This window comes from Crocodylus porosus, unplaced genomic scaffold (assembly GCF_001723895.1).
Source record: "Crocodylus porosus isolate Cpor-Errol unplaced genomic scaffold, CroPor_comp1, whole genome shotgun sequence".
Lineage (NCBI taxonomy): Eukaryota > Metazoa > Chordata > Crocodylia > Crocodylidae > Crocodylus > Crocodylus porosus.
The window spans coordinates 132,324,609-132,338,805 of record NW_017728931.1 but is presented as its reverse complement, the minus strand read 5'-3'; the positions used below and the strand labels follow the sequence as shown (position 1 = coordinate 132,338,805).

The following is a 14,197-nucleotide window of genomic DNA, read 5'->3' as shown; positions in this document are numbered from 1 at the left end:
CGCCCCGGCCCCACGTTGCAGCCGGCGGCCCTGTCGGGCGCAGGTCCCCGCGCACTTACTTCCTGTTTTGGGTCCGGGCACTTGAGAAACCAGGATGGAGGCGCCCAAGTACCAGGATGGAGGCGCCGAGCGGCGGGAGCAGCGCGGGGGAGCGGCAGGGCCGGGCGCAGCAGGCCGCGGCCGCCGGAAGCGCCCCGCCCTCCGCTTGCCGCCTTCCGGCGCCACAAAGCTCACGGCGCGGCCCACGCGGTGGCACAGCGCGAAAAAAGTCCCGCCTCCCCCCACTCCCGTGCTCTTGGGGAGCCCTCTGCGTGGGACCCGCCTCCTAATCCTCCTCTGTGCCCCTGCGGAGGGGCCGTGGCACCTCTCTGCTGACGGTGTCAGCCTTCAGTATTGAGGCTGGTTGTCAAATGTTTTAAGTTTAAAAAGTTTCCATTCTCGCAGTCCGGAGGACAAAAAAACACTGGAGTCAAAATCTCTGCTGCGCCAATGCGGCGAGTGTTTGCGCTTGCAAGACTCCCCCGGGGGCCCTTAAGGCCGGGGGAGCTCTCTCCAGCCCAGGGGTGGGCCCCTAAAAAAATTTAGAAACTTAATATTTACCTGCCCCTGGCGGCCTGTTGTGCGGCCCTCGATGGCTTGCCAAAACTCACTAAGCGGCCCTCCGCTGCCCAAAATAATTGCCGAGCCCCTTGGTGCTCTGCAAAACAGCATAGGTTTCATAGACGTCAGGCCTGCAAGGGACCTGGTAACATTGTCTGGTCCAGCCCCTGGGGCACGACATCAGCTGGGGTCAAAGGATCCCAGCAAGATAAGCGTGCAAATGGCACTGCTGGTTTCACTGGAGCGCGGGCATGGGTCCCCGAGGGAGAAGGCAGCTTTACGTGCCCGTAGGGTGGCCGTCATTGAGGACAGTCTGGTTTTCTTCTAATCTGTCCTCTATTGATACGAAATCCGATGCCTTTATGTCCTGTTTTCCTCTCGCGTGTACACCACGGCCCGGAGGATGGATGGTTGCCTGCTACGTAACAGCGACGTTGCAGAACAAAGGGTAGCTTGACTGGTGGAGCATCAGGGCCAGTGAAAAGAGAAGAGGGTTGTTAACACCAGTGGGAGGAAGATTTTGAAAGGGATCAGGCCGTGAAGTCAATTGACTCCCTCACTCCTGCCTGAATCAGAAATGCTGCTCCCATTGCCAGGCAGCTGATTTTAAACTTTGGGTGGAGCAGAACTCAAAGCGGGGTGCGAGCGCGCCAGTGCTGGTCTCCGATATTTTGTCAGCTCGAATACTCCAGGAACAAAGCCACCCAGTACAGGTTCCTAGGTGACAGCACAACTTTATTGGATGCGCCGAGGTGGGGAAGCAGAAAAACATTGCCAGAAATAGATAACAGACAGGATAACTGTAGAAGAAAGGCTAGCTTGATTGCAGGAAGATCAAAGGTTATTGAGTGAAGAGCTCAGTAGGAATCAAATGGATAATAATAAACCATGAAGTCAGTTGACTACCTCAGGTCCAGCTGAGTAAAAATGTTTGGTTTAAACTTTGGTGGAGTCGGACTCAAAGGGGGTTGAACTGCCCCACCATGCCCTGAATCTGGCCCTACCTATACTGAATCAATAAGAGCAATAGAGTACTTCAGATAAACCATCACCTTCTTCCACACCCTTTTCTATGAGATCTACTGTACTTCCACTCACTAGGAAGTCATCAGATCTACCTTACACTCTCTGAGGTAAATCAGGCCTAATCAATGGGACTGTGCCAATGAAAAAGCAATAAATGTCCATCTTCTACCAGCGCTTTCCCATTGAATCACATTGTGCACTCTCTTCCTCACACTTGTACCATGCTGCTACCTCTACTTAGTTGCCTGCTATACTAAGCTATACTTTACTGTGTTAAAGTATTCAAAAGTATTCAAAAGTCTACTATGACATATGAAAATGACATATGAAAATTAAATTAATAAGGGAATAGACACATCAGAAATCTGTCAAGGGACGAGATCACAAAAAAAAGTGTGTTGCTCATTTTTTTTTATATTGAGAGCTTGATTATAGGACTATTCAGCATTTCTGGGGCTCATTCTACAAGCCTGCTTACATGAGTAGCCTCTGAGTTCAGTGAAACTAGTTCTGTGAGTAAAAACTGTCATCCCTCCTAACCTAGTGTTCTGTAATATAGTTAGTCAAAGAAGTAAATCATAGGAAAATGACATTTCATTATGACATTTTATATGACATCTTTGCAGAGAAAGGGGAAAAGTACATTATTTTGTGTAAATTATAAAATGTGCAAAGTCCTTGAGTTTAAAATATGCATTCCCATAGCAGGGCTATTTAAAAAAACAAATAAAAGAATTCTTTTATCTTCATGTATTAATGTGTAAGATGGGGGGAAGACCAAATGAAATGGGGATACACAACTGAGACCAAATGGAAAGGGCATGTAACTTGCCAAGAGGGAAACATAGGGAGTCTGCCATACATTGTGGATCCAGCAATTCAGAACTAGAAATGTTTTCTGTTCAGGAATGGGAAGATCTATTTTGTAACTGTTAAGAATTCCTGAGTTTTCTTCGTTTTTCTCTAATTCATTAAACATGTCTAAGCTGCCATCTCTGCAAGTGTTTCATGTGCTTATCCTACGTGGCAGAGATTGGGAGATGCCTCTAGTCACAGTTGCTTCGTTTTATCAAATTCTATTTTTGGTTGCTTGTAACCTGGACAAACCTCAATTGTTCAGGCAGAATTTTTTTCCATTTTAGGTATTTGCTTGGAGTGAATATTTTTGGAGGAAAATTTAGCAAAAGTGATTAAGTGATTTTTCTCAGAAATAGGTTTTCACAGAATATGCATCATTTACCCATATTAAAAATATAACGGTTTTACAGCTTAAAAAATGATATTGCTTCTATGCGGTTGAGCAAGGATTGAAGTTGCACTGGAGCTACAACAATGGAGAAGAATTTTTCACAAAAACATCTTAGTGGATTAAGTTTGGGTCAATCTAACCAAGCATCTGCATTGCTTCTGGATAGTGTTAATAAGCACCACCATGAGCAACAGCCTGCCTGGCTTCGTGCATAATTTAGACTGGATCTGGGGACCAGAAAGGAAGCATGCCAGTGAGGTCTCCGTGCTTACGGGTAGGGGTACAGAGTCACGCTATGGTGAATATGGTCGTCATTGATGGCGTGTTCTACTCATTTCAGGTCACTCAGCAGGTTGAAGGTGGAGCTGGCAACTGAACCTCGGTCTTCGGAGTCCCAGCCTAGTGCTCTGTCCACTGCCCCCTTGGTGTGGTGCATCCCTAGTTGGCTGCTTTTTGGCCAGAAATCTCTCAGGTTTGGATGCTGATATTTTGCTTTTCCCTAACTTTCAAATGCTGAGATGTGAGACCAAACGTTCCCTTCTGCCATGAGTGGACTACTTGTTCCTTATGGCAGAACAGTCAACAAAGAGGACGTTTTGGGCTTTGTGTAACGAATGGCCCTAGCTCTGTGTGCATATAGATGCATCACTATCTAGTGTAATGAAAGAATAAAGAAATTCCCATGTGGGTCATGCAAGTCGGCCACAAATTCATTATTATGAAAAATCAGGCTCTCACTTTAATTTATATGCCCTAAGTGCTCAGCTAGTTATTGCACTCCCTTGACTGATTCAGCAAAAAGAAAGATTTTCAGTGGACAAGCATACCAACAAGAACTGGATTATGTGGATAATCCTTATCTCCACCAGAGCTCGTGGAGCAGGATGGACTCTTAGTCTTGAATCTCTTCCTTGGTTTTCTGGATTTAAATCAGATTCTCAGACTCTTATTTTCCTTTCATTTCAACTAGGCACATATGTATCATCCATGCAAAACTATCCTACATAGAATGTGGCAGGGTGTATTTCCCCTCCTCCTGGACTTATATTTTCATAACAGCCACCAGATGTCTCTGTTACAATGTTCAGCCGTCCTTCCGCTACTAGTTGCATCCCCTTAGCCTTTTGCCTGGGTAATGTTAAAGATAAAAGAGTGTCGCTCTTCAGTTACAAAATCCTTCACCTTGCACAGGTAAAGTTGTCGGGTTCCCAGTCTGCCAGATGCTGGTTGAATAACGAGACTACAGAATATGGGGGTGGTGGAACTGACATACCGAAGGATATCAGTAATGTGCTGATGACTCAGCCGGAGGCTTTGAGGTGGTCTGAAAGCAAATCAGATCCGTCCAGCCCCTTCTGTAATTCTAATCATCAAAGCCTGGTTATTAGGACTTGACAGAGAGTGTTGTTAAAATTAAATTTGGTACAGATTTAAACAATATTGTTCTAATAGCCTGTACTTTCTAAATAAGCTATCATCATGGATAATTAGGGGGGAAAGAATTGTGAAGGGTCTTAAATCTGATGCAGTGAGAAGCAGAATTGGGACATATTCAAGGCAAGAAGCAAGGAAGACCGCTGTCATAGCCTTCTTTGGCATGGCCTGTGAGAAGAAAGGTCGGTGTCAAGAAGGCAACAGAAGTGGAGGCTGCAGCACTTGAAATAGGGGATAATGAAAACCTGGAGGAGATCATAGAGAGAAAAAGACAGACCTTGGACATACACTTGGGTCTCGCTTTACCTGAGGGTTGTGTTCCAAAAAAACCTCACATAAAGTGAATTTGCATAAAGAGAATCCATTATTATATGTAATTAATAGGGATACGTACCAGTGTGGGCGACTGGTGCCATCTTAGGGGGCACATGCCCCCCTAGTGACCAGTCAGTGACGGGGGAGGGGGGTTGGCCAATCTCACCGAATATGGGGGGGGCAGGAGGGTTGGCTCCCCCGCAGCCGATCATGCCAACTGGGAAGCAGCCACGGTGCTCCCGGAAGTGGGTGCAGTGCTTCATCCAGTACTCACACTCCCCAGCTGGCACTCACAAGGGGAGCACGAGTGCTCCTGCCTGCCCCCACTGCCCGTCGCCTAAGTGGGGAGTATGGTCTGTCAGGGGGTGCACCAGCATTTGCCCCCTCCCCCAGTGAGCCACCTGAGGCTCCATCCTGCTCCCTGCTGGGGCCTTGTAGCTGTACACTGTGGCTCCGGGTGCCAAGGACCCGCCAGCTGGACAGCAGCCCCAGCCCTGCCCAGCTCCCTTCCTACAGGGGACTCCCCCTCTTGCCCCACCCTTACCTGCCGGAGCTGCCCTCAAAGTAACTTGGGGCCATGTGCATGTACCCTACATGCATGTGGTGCACTGTCTCACTGCCTTCCTTCCGCTTTCTCCTAGCCCCCTGCAGGCTGGCACTCTGCCAGCCTGCAAGGAGCTCATTGCCGGCTGACTTCGCATAAGATCAGATTTTTCTTACACAGAGTGAATTTCTGGTATAAATAAGGTCATTGCATATAAACAAATCTGCACAAAACCAATTCACATAAAGAGAGACCCAAATGTATGAACAAAATTTGGACATAGCCTCAACCTGTTGGAAAAAAATAAAACAATGTCCAAGGATGATGTGCAAGTTATGGGTCTTAATGAGAGGGAGATTGGTGGTATGGTCAGTGGTGACAGAGAAAAGGAGTGGCAGGGTGCTATTTTGGGTGATATTTTATAGGAGAAACTGGGTATGTCTACACATGTGCATTTACTGAACAGTAACCAAAATTACTGTGCAGTACAGGTGCATGTCTACACGTGCACGCCCATGCTGTGCAGTAAATATGGTGACTTACACCTACTGGAGTGTAAATTTGATACCTGCCTCATGCAGCTATCAAAGTAATGTGCAATTAGTTACTGCGTAGTAATGCATGTGTAGATGCCTTACTGTGCAGTAACACTGTGTGTGGACTGACTTGAGACTAACTTGAGTTCCGAGTCAGTCCACACACAGCGTTAATGCACTTTAATGCCTGTATGTGTAGATGCCGGTCTATTCCTGCTTACTGCGCAGTAACAGAGTAATTTACTGCACAGTAAATTTAAGCCGGTATAAATGCACATGTAGATACGCCCACTGAGATGCAGGATATCTTGATATGACTTTTCATTTTCCTTTCTCTTATGGAAATAATGTAACTGTATTTTAATTAGTTTGTGATATGGATTGTACAAAAATGATCTAATAAACCTTTTATTTTTCCAGTTGTCTGCAGTCAGTGTTTTCTGGGTTTTCTTTGTTTGATGACATGAATTTGTCTGTCATGTCTGCTTAGTAGGAGGGACTCTTTTTGTCACTTGGGACTCATTCAGGCAAATCACTGGTTTGACCTGCAGCATGACTAACAGGGTATTTCCAGCACACCTCTATCAAAGTGACAGGTGTCAGTGCTGCTTTCAGTAGTTCAGAGCCTGTCAGGATTTCCATTATAAAACATTTTTCTGTCACCAGTAAAAAAGTTGTATAAAAGGGCTAGGCTGTGCCTTATCGAGTAACATACTAAAGACCAGCATTTTGTGTGTGTGTTTCCTTTTATTCTTGAGTAAAGAAGAGTCTAGCATCTGACTAGGTAGGCTGTCTCCTACAAAATCTCATGCCTGTCTGAATGAGTTATTCTCCAAGGTGCCATTCTGCCCTACCTTCTGCTCATTCTTTTGGGAAGGACAGGGATAGCTCTTTCTAGGGAATTGTACCTCCCTTCCCCTGATCTACAGGCTGGGTATCCATGAGTAGGGAGCAGCAAATGGCAGGAGATGGAGAGCAATGGGCAGGTCTGAAAGGGAAGCACATCCTTCATCACCACCCAACCTGTAAACAATCTGTTACTGTATTATTATTTGTAGTAGCACTTTGTATTTCTTAGGTCAAAGGACAGATCGTAAAAGGTCTTATGTAAAAGGACTGTGAGAAGCTCACAGTCTGAATAGGGAAGCCAGAGGAATAACAGCAGTGTAAAATATTGGCTATACTGGAGCCACATGGAAAAGAACCCTGGAGAGAGCCATGGGTTGTATTCCCTCTGACTGGGAAATGGTCTGAAATTTTGCCTCTGCCTGCGGATGGTTTGACACATTTACTCAACTGCATCTTCAGCACTGTCCTCAAGCAATGCTTAATGTCTGCAGCGTGATGGCCTTTTAATGCTCGCTGCGGCAATTGATACCAGTGGTAACCTGGCTTTCCTGATGGTCTAGGAGGTCAGGGGTCATAGAAGATACTTTCATATTTCAACAGGTGTAATGGTTTTCATGTCACTCTGTAGTCTTTGGAGCTGGGGCAGGTGGGGTTATACTACTTTCTTTTTCCTTTTTGTTGGAAGGTCTAATTATTCACATCTGTATAGTTGCTGATGGCTGGTTTGTCCTCATGTTATTGTCACTGGAAAGTTTGCATAAAGGCTGCCCATATGTTTACAGCTAAATAAAAAAGAGGAAGTGAGGAAATAGGAGCTGTCTACAAGACAGAAAGCTGTAAGAGCCAGAAGCAAGAGGAGAACCCAGCCAGGTTTGAACTGCTAGTGAGAGAAAGATTTCATAGACATTAGGGCTGGAAGGGACCTCGGGAGATCATCGAGTCCAGCCCCCTGCCCAAAGGGCAGGAAGTCAGCTGGGGTCAGAGGATCCCAGCAAAATAAGCATCCAATTTACTCTTGAAGGTGTTCAACGTAGGCGCTTGAACCACCTCAGCTGGCAGACTGTTCCAGACCTTGGGGGCTCGGACAGTAAAGAAATTCTTCCTTATGTCCAGCCTGAAACGGTTTTGCAGGAGTTTGTGATCGTTCGACCTCGTCATCCCTTGGGGCGCTCTGGTGAACAGATGTTCCCCCAGATCCTGGTGGTCACCCCTGATAAACTTATAGGTGGCCATCAGATCACCCCTGAGCCTGTGCTTTTCCAGGCTAAAGAGTCCCATGGCTCTCAGCCTGTCATTGTAAGATCTGTTTTCCTGACCTCTGATCATGCGCGTGGCTCTCCTCTGGACTCTCTCAAGCTTCTCCACATCCTTTTTGAATTGTGGAGCCCAAAACTGGACGCAGTACTCCAGCTGCGGCCTCACCAAGGCCGAGTACAAGGGGAGGGCCGAGTACAAGGGGAAGGCCAAGTACAAGGGGAAAGATGCCCAGGGGAGGTAGCAAGGCAGGAAGACTGGGTCAGTGGACATCCATGGAAACAAGAACAGAGAACCAGGTCTGTGAATAGCAGGACAGGGAGAGAGGAAGGTTGTGTGGAAGAAGAGTGTGTTCAGTAGAAGAAGGAGAAGGGATGGCAGGGTGCACAGCCATGAGACAAGGAGAAGGAAGAGAAAAGAACAGAATGAATGAGCCTGTCAGATGGAGCAAAGAGCAGGCAGTGGGCGCAGCAGTCTTCCAACATGCTTAGGGCCAGATTCTGCCACTCTTATTCATGTTGAGAGGCCACCTACTGACACCAGTGGGACTAACTGCAGGGTGGGCATCGTACTTCATGGGAATGAAAACCAGTCAAATCTGAGCCTTTCTGCAATAGAAACAGATACTTTCCTAATGTTGTTTCCATGTAGCCAGCACAGAGACGTGGTATAATTGCAAATGGAAAACGTGGAGAGTCTTTCTATGCCTGTAAGGGAAGAAGACCATGGGAAGGACTGGTGTAATGTAAGGTAGTTCCATTGTTTTCAGTGGAGCTGCAGCGTAGGATACCAGCTGCGAAGCTTGCCCCATTCTTACAACAGGATGTCCTTCACACTATAGAAAAAAAAAGATGCTTGAGAGCTACAGGACTTTTGGCTTGTCAACCTGGTGTTGAGTTTTCCCCTTGTCATTTTTTGTGGGATGCTGCTTCCAGTAAAATCAATAGCAAAGTTTCCACTGATTTCCCAAGGAACAGGATTTGTCCTTTACTTTTATTTATCAGGGAATTTTCATCCCGTCAGCAGGTGGCACTGTCAGACATTCAGAATTTAAACATTTGACACCATTAAAGGAATGCTGACAGATTTTAAAAAATGTATCTCCACCGAGAACATATTATTTAAATATCTTTTTAAAAATATATAAATTACTAATGTAATTTTTATTTCTCATTTTTCATTTTTCCGTCCTCTTCCACCATTAAAGCAAACAACTCAGTTTCTGACTCCAAACTTACCACAATGCTGCAGTGCTGGAATTACAAACTTTGCCAGGGAATGCAGAAAGCAGACAGACTTGTGGCATTAATTCTACTGATCCAAGATTTTCCCTTCTGCTCACAATACCTGTGTTTTGGGCCTAAGCGGACCAGACAATGGCCCTTTAATAATTGCTTGGGCTTGTTTCCAGTTCATATAACAGTGTTTATCTTCTTTGTTGCTACATGGTGGGTACACATTGCAGCTTCCTGCTTATTTTCACTGCAGGACTCAGAGGGATAAGAGAGACATCTTGATGGATTTTTCTTAGCGGAAACTATTATAAATAAATAAATAAAATAAAAATACACACTGTAAAAAAGAAATTTTAAATCAGACATAGAAAGGGATTTCTGGAGGTCATCTAGTCCACAGGTGGCCAACATACAGCTCCGGAGCTACATGCGGCTCTTCAGAAGTTAATATGCGTCTCCTTGAATCTTTGCACAAGCACACGGTGGCCAGCTCCGACATGGTCACCATTTGGAAGCTAGTCATCATGTGCATGTGCAAAGATTCAAGGAGACGCATATTAACTTTGGAAGAGCTCCGGAGCTGCAAGTTGGCCAACCACCTGCCTGAAGCAGGATCCTCCCCAACCAAACCATCCCAAATCCTTATTCAACCCATTACTAAAATATAACAGGCAACCCTGTCGTACAACCACAAGGCATAGCACCCTAACTTGCCACAGGTAATGCAGGGGGACAATGGTGGCCAATGTCCTGCTGCTGCAAGTGTTGTTAAAATATGCTTGAGAGATCCAAGGAAGTGGGACAGCTCCCTCCTACTTCAGTCCCCCCAGTCCCCTGCCTGCTACAGAGGAAGATAAATCCCCCAATCTCTGACAAGCTGGCTGTGCAGTAAAATTCCTTCCTGACCCCAAATGTGGTGATCATTTGGGTCCTGAGCCTCTGCATGGGGCAGGACCCTTTAGCCAGCAACCTCCAGGTTTTAGTTCCAGTAGGAACACTGGTACACCCCAGGCCATCCGCTCCACTGCCACACTGAAGCCTGAAACCGCATACAGTCTTCCAGATGAGGCCTAACCAATGCTGAGTAATGAATAAAGTAGAATCTCTCAGGTCTTGCACCTAACGCTTCTGTTGATGCATCCCCAAACCACATTTGCCTTCTGTGCAGCTGCATCAGTCCACAGACTCATGCCAAGTCTGTGATCCACCAGGATTCCTAGATCCTTTGCTGTAGTGCTGCCATCCAGCCAGGTGTCACCCACTTTGTGTTTCTGATTATTCTTTCCAAGGAGTACCTTGCATTTGTCAGCACTGAATGTCATCCTGTTAGCTCCAGTCCAGCTTTCCAATCTGCCAAGATCTTTCTGAATTGCACTCTTATGTTCCCAGGAGCTCCATGTTTGCAATCCTTCTCAATGGCATGTCATCTGCAAATCTCTTTATTCCAGCATCCAAAATCATTCATAAACATGTTGAACAGCATTGGGTCCAGGACAGACCCCTGTGGGGTTCCACATGAAACCTTCTGCCATTCCAACATGGATCTATTTATAATTACCGTTTGCCCATTTCTATTGAGCCAGTTGTCTATCCAACTTGTAGTAGTTTTGCTGAGCATGCATTCTCCAGTTTGTCTATGAGAAAAATCATGTGTGATTTTGGCAAACGGCTTGCTGAAGCCTTGCTGAATATTATATCCACTGCTTTCCCTTCATCCCCTCAATTAGTTGCTTGTCAAAGAAGGAGATCAAGTTTGTTTAGCTAAATTTGTTCATAAGTAAATCCATGCTGGCTGCTCATGATTAGCCTTTCTGCCTCCACCCTGGATATTTAATAGTGGATCCACAGCTTCCTTGGCTCTTTCCATTCTGGCCAGCATTTTTATAAAACATCTTCTTGTTGTCTTTAACTTCGCTCACCAAGTGACGCCATATATTTTTTCCCTTTCCCTTCCGGATTTTGTCTCTGGAAGTTCTTACTAACAGTAATGAATAGACACTTGAGACCCAATTCTGAAAAAGTTATGTGATCCTTCCATGTGCTGTCACAATGATGCCAATGAGAGTTGAGGGTCCTTTGCACAAGAAGGTGCCCACTGGTGATTTTTTATCTGGGTGATTGAATTTGAGTGCTCAGATGCCCTTTTTTGGGGTGTTCTGATGGAGTCACACATCTCATGTAGCCTCTGCTTCTGCACTGAGCTTTGTGAGGATGGATCTTTATGATCAAAATCTCACTGACTTCCTAGGAGTTTTGTATGGACAGAAAAGTCTACTACATGGAACATGCATCACAGGCTTGTGGTCTAGAGCATCCAGAATTTGAAGTTCATGGTGGCAATCTATTTTGCCCTGTTGGAAATCTGGAAAACTTGGTAAGAGATACATTCAGAACTAAACAAAGAAAGAGAAAATGTAACTATTTATGGTGCTGTTGGGATAAGCTGATCTATTTCCGCAAGTAGTGATAACACAACACATTTATATGCCTTTATATATATATATATTTATATGTATATTTGTGTGTGTGTGTATCTGATACACACACACACACACATATGGGTCTGTGTTTCCATGGGATTTAAAATAAAAGAAGTGTTACACTTCAGTTTTAGTCCTAGACCAGAGTAAAAGCAGCTAACTGAATCAAAAACACTACCTGACAGCTGTCAGATTAGTGACTATTTGCTGTCTGGAGAGAAGAGTGGCTGAAAAACATATGTTACGTGTTGTATCTTCTGACTGCTCAAATGAGGGGGTGAAAGAAACAGAAGGATTTTAAAGCTAAAAATGAGATTATGCTTTATGTCCTTTGGATGATCTACAAGCTGGCTAATGGTATCAAGGAGTAATATAAATAAAGTTATTAAAATGAGTTTGCTTTCAATGAGTTAAATCAGATTAATTTCCAAAGGAACTGAGATGAAATAATCAAGTTAATTTATAGCTCCTCATTTGGAGGCAGCTTCTGAGTTTCTTCCATCAGTGGATTCAGTCATCAAGGGGAGCCCCAAGCGTGGGAAGCCTTTGACATCTGTATTTTTCAGCAAAGGAGTTTTATCATCTCTGAAGTCACCCAGCTAAATGTATGTGTTCCAGCTCATTTAAAGAATTCTTCCAGTGTCTATCGCATCTAAACCCTTCATAGTGTTTGTGAGCTGCTCTATTGCTTCCTTTGCATTCCTCCTTTGCCATTGGATCCAGGCTGAGAAAAATCACTGTAAAATAAATAGAGATTTCAGCTTGAGATCTCAAATCAAACCTGACCTAGCAGAACAATGAACTAGATGACCCAGGAGTTCTTTCCCCAGCAGCTATTCCAATTATATGGGCCTAACTTCTCCCTCTCTCCATCAAGGCATTGCTCTGGGGGATTCTGTGGGAATTGGAAGGATGGATCATATACCCCAAGTGACAGATTGCCTTCAGTGCTGTTTCATGATTGCAGTAGACTCAACCCCTCCTTGGTCAGATCACTACCCTGCCCTGCCTTAAGCAGTGCCCAGGGCACTGAAGAAGCTTGCTGCATCTTTGCTTTTATGCATGAATGCCCATGTGCACACACATATAGACACACACACACACACACGCGCGTGCGTGCTCCTAACAATGGGTGGGTGAGCAGGGCACAAGATCTGGGCACTAGATCTGGGCACTGTCTAAAGGGAGGGAGGGGGCACCAGAATGAAGCTAGGGAGGCTCCTCATTCTTCCATCTCTCATGTCTTTTCCCTTGCAACATACACTTCCCTGCAGTGGCTCTGGCTCTGGCTTTAACACAAGACAGGGCAGGGCAGCGGTAGCAGTGTGAGATATAGGAGCAGTGGCTGAAGCGTTGCCTTTTCAGGGGGCAATATCACCTACTTTTTTGCCACTGAAAACCAGGGTTTAAATGGCCCATCGATCCAGATGTCAGCAGCAAAACAAAGAGGCGAAATCCCACCTTGAAGGAGAAACCTCTGGCCACTCTACCTGTACCAGTCACTGTCACCACCTACCTACTCTTGTCCTCAGGGGAAGTAGTGCAGTGAGGGCATCTTACTTTGTCTCCTAAGGCATGACTTTGACTTCAGACTGCAATCAGCACAGTTGTAAGTAGGTACCTGGTCCCTCAGACTGGGGAGTCCAAGATGAGCAGGTGTGAAGCTGGTCACATCACTCCTTTGTGTGTTGCTAGGTACAGAAGTGATAGAGCATGTGGGACTTTTGGCCTTTTAGACTTGTGCTTGCAGTGAAGCATGTGCATAGAGTCAGGGCCTAAATATGCTCTTTTTATTAACATTTAGAACTGGATCCAAAACCTTCTAAAGGCAATTGGAGTCATAGAGGCCTAGTATTTAGGGGCCCAAGGGCCCCGGGCCCTCCTCGGGATGTGGGTTGTCACCTGAAATGCATAAAACTTTCCACATGTCCATCGTTTTAGGCATCCCCCCTATAGCAAAAATAAAAGTCAGTGCCTACGATCAGAGTACTTCTACTGAGCCCCTGCACTGGGATTTTTTAAGGATGCTAAGGGTTTAGGTATACAGTTCCTTTTAGGATCCTTTGAAAATTCCAGGCTTATAGTATTGTCCAATACATGCCAGACACCAGGGATCAGTCAGCAATTTCTTTAGCCATGAGATTAGAATAGCTAGTTAGGCCAAATTCTATTTAAAGGAATTGAATGTTTATTACACAAGAAAAATATACAGAATAAGACACATCATGAAAAGGAGGTCCTGGGTAGTTTGTCAGTATGTTTGCTTTTTCCAGAGATTGTTTTTAATAACTAAATTTACTATATTAAATTGATACATAAATTAGAAATCATCAGAAACAAAGCCATAAACAAATAGAATTTACCTGAAGATAAACAGCGATTGCTTGCATTCATACTAATACTAGTACCAATACCAAATCTCACTAGGTGCATCTACACGTGCAAATTTAAGGTGCCTTAGCCTGATTTAAGGTGCTTTAAGGGCATGCATCTACATGTGCATGCCCTTGATACACTTTAAAAATGGCAATTTTGTATTTGTGTCTAAATTTGATACCTTATCAAATTTAGGCGCAAATAGCTAAAGCACATTAACGCATGTGTAGATGCATTAAGGCACATTAATGCTGTGTATGGACTGACTCGGGACTAACTTTAGTCCCATGTCAGTCCAC

At 44.9% G+C, this 14,197-nt stretch overlaps 1 protein-coding gene across 1 annotated transcript in view; it reads right to left on the bottom strand.

The window, feature by feature from the left end:
- The window catches only part of DMTF1 (cyclin D binding myb like transcription factor 1), a 43,983-nt gene extending 43,787 nt beyond the window's left edge, over window positions 1-196 (bottom strand). The window contains exon 1 of the mRNA XM_019543656.1: window positions 60-196. The gene's annotated coding sequence lies outside the window, so the exon portion shown is untranslated. The remainder of the gene's footprint in view (window positions 1-59) is intronic.
- Window positions 197-14,197: the final 14,001 nt, after the last annotated feature.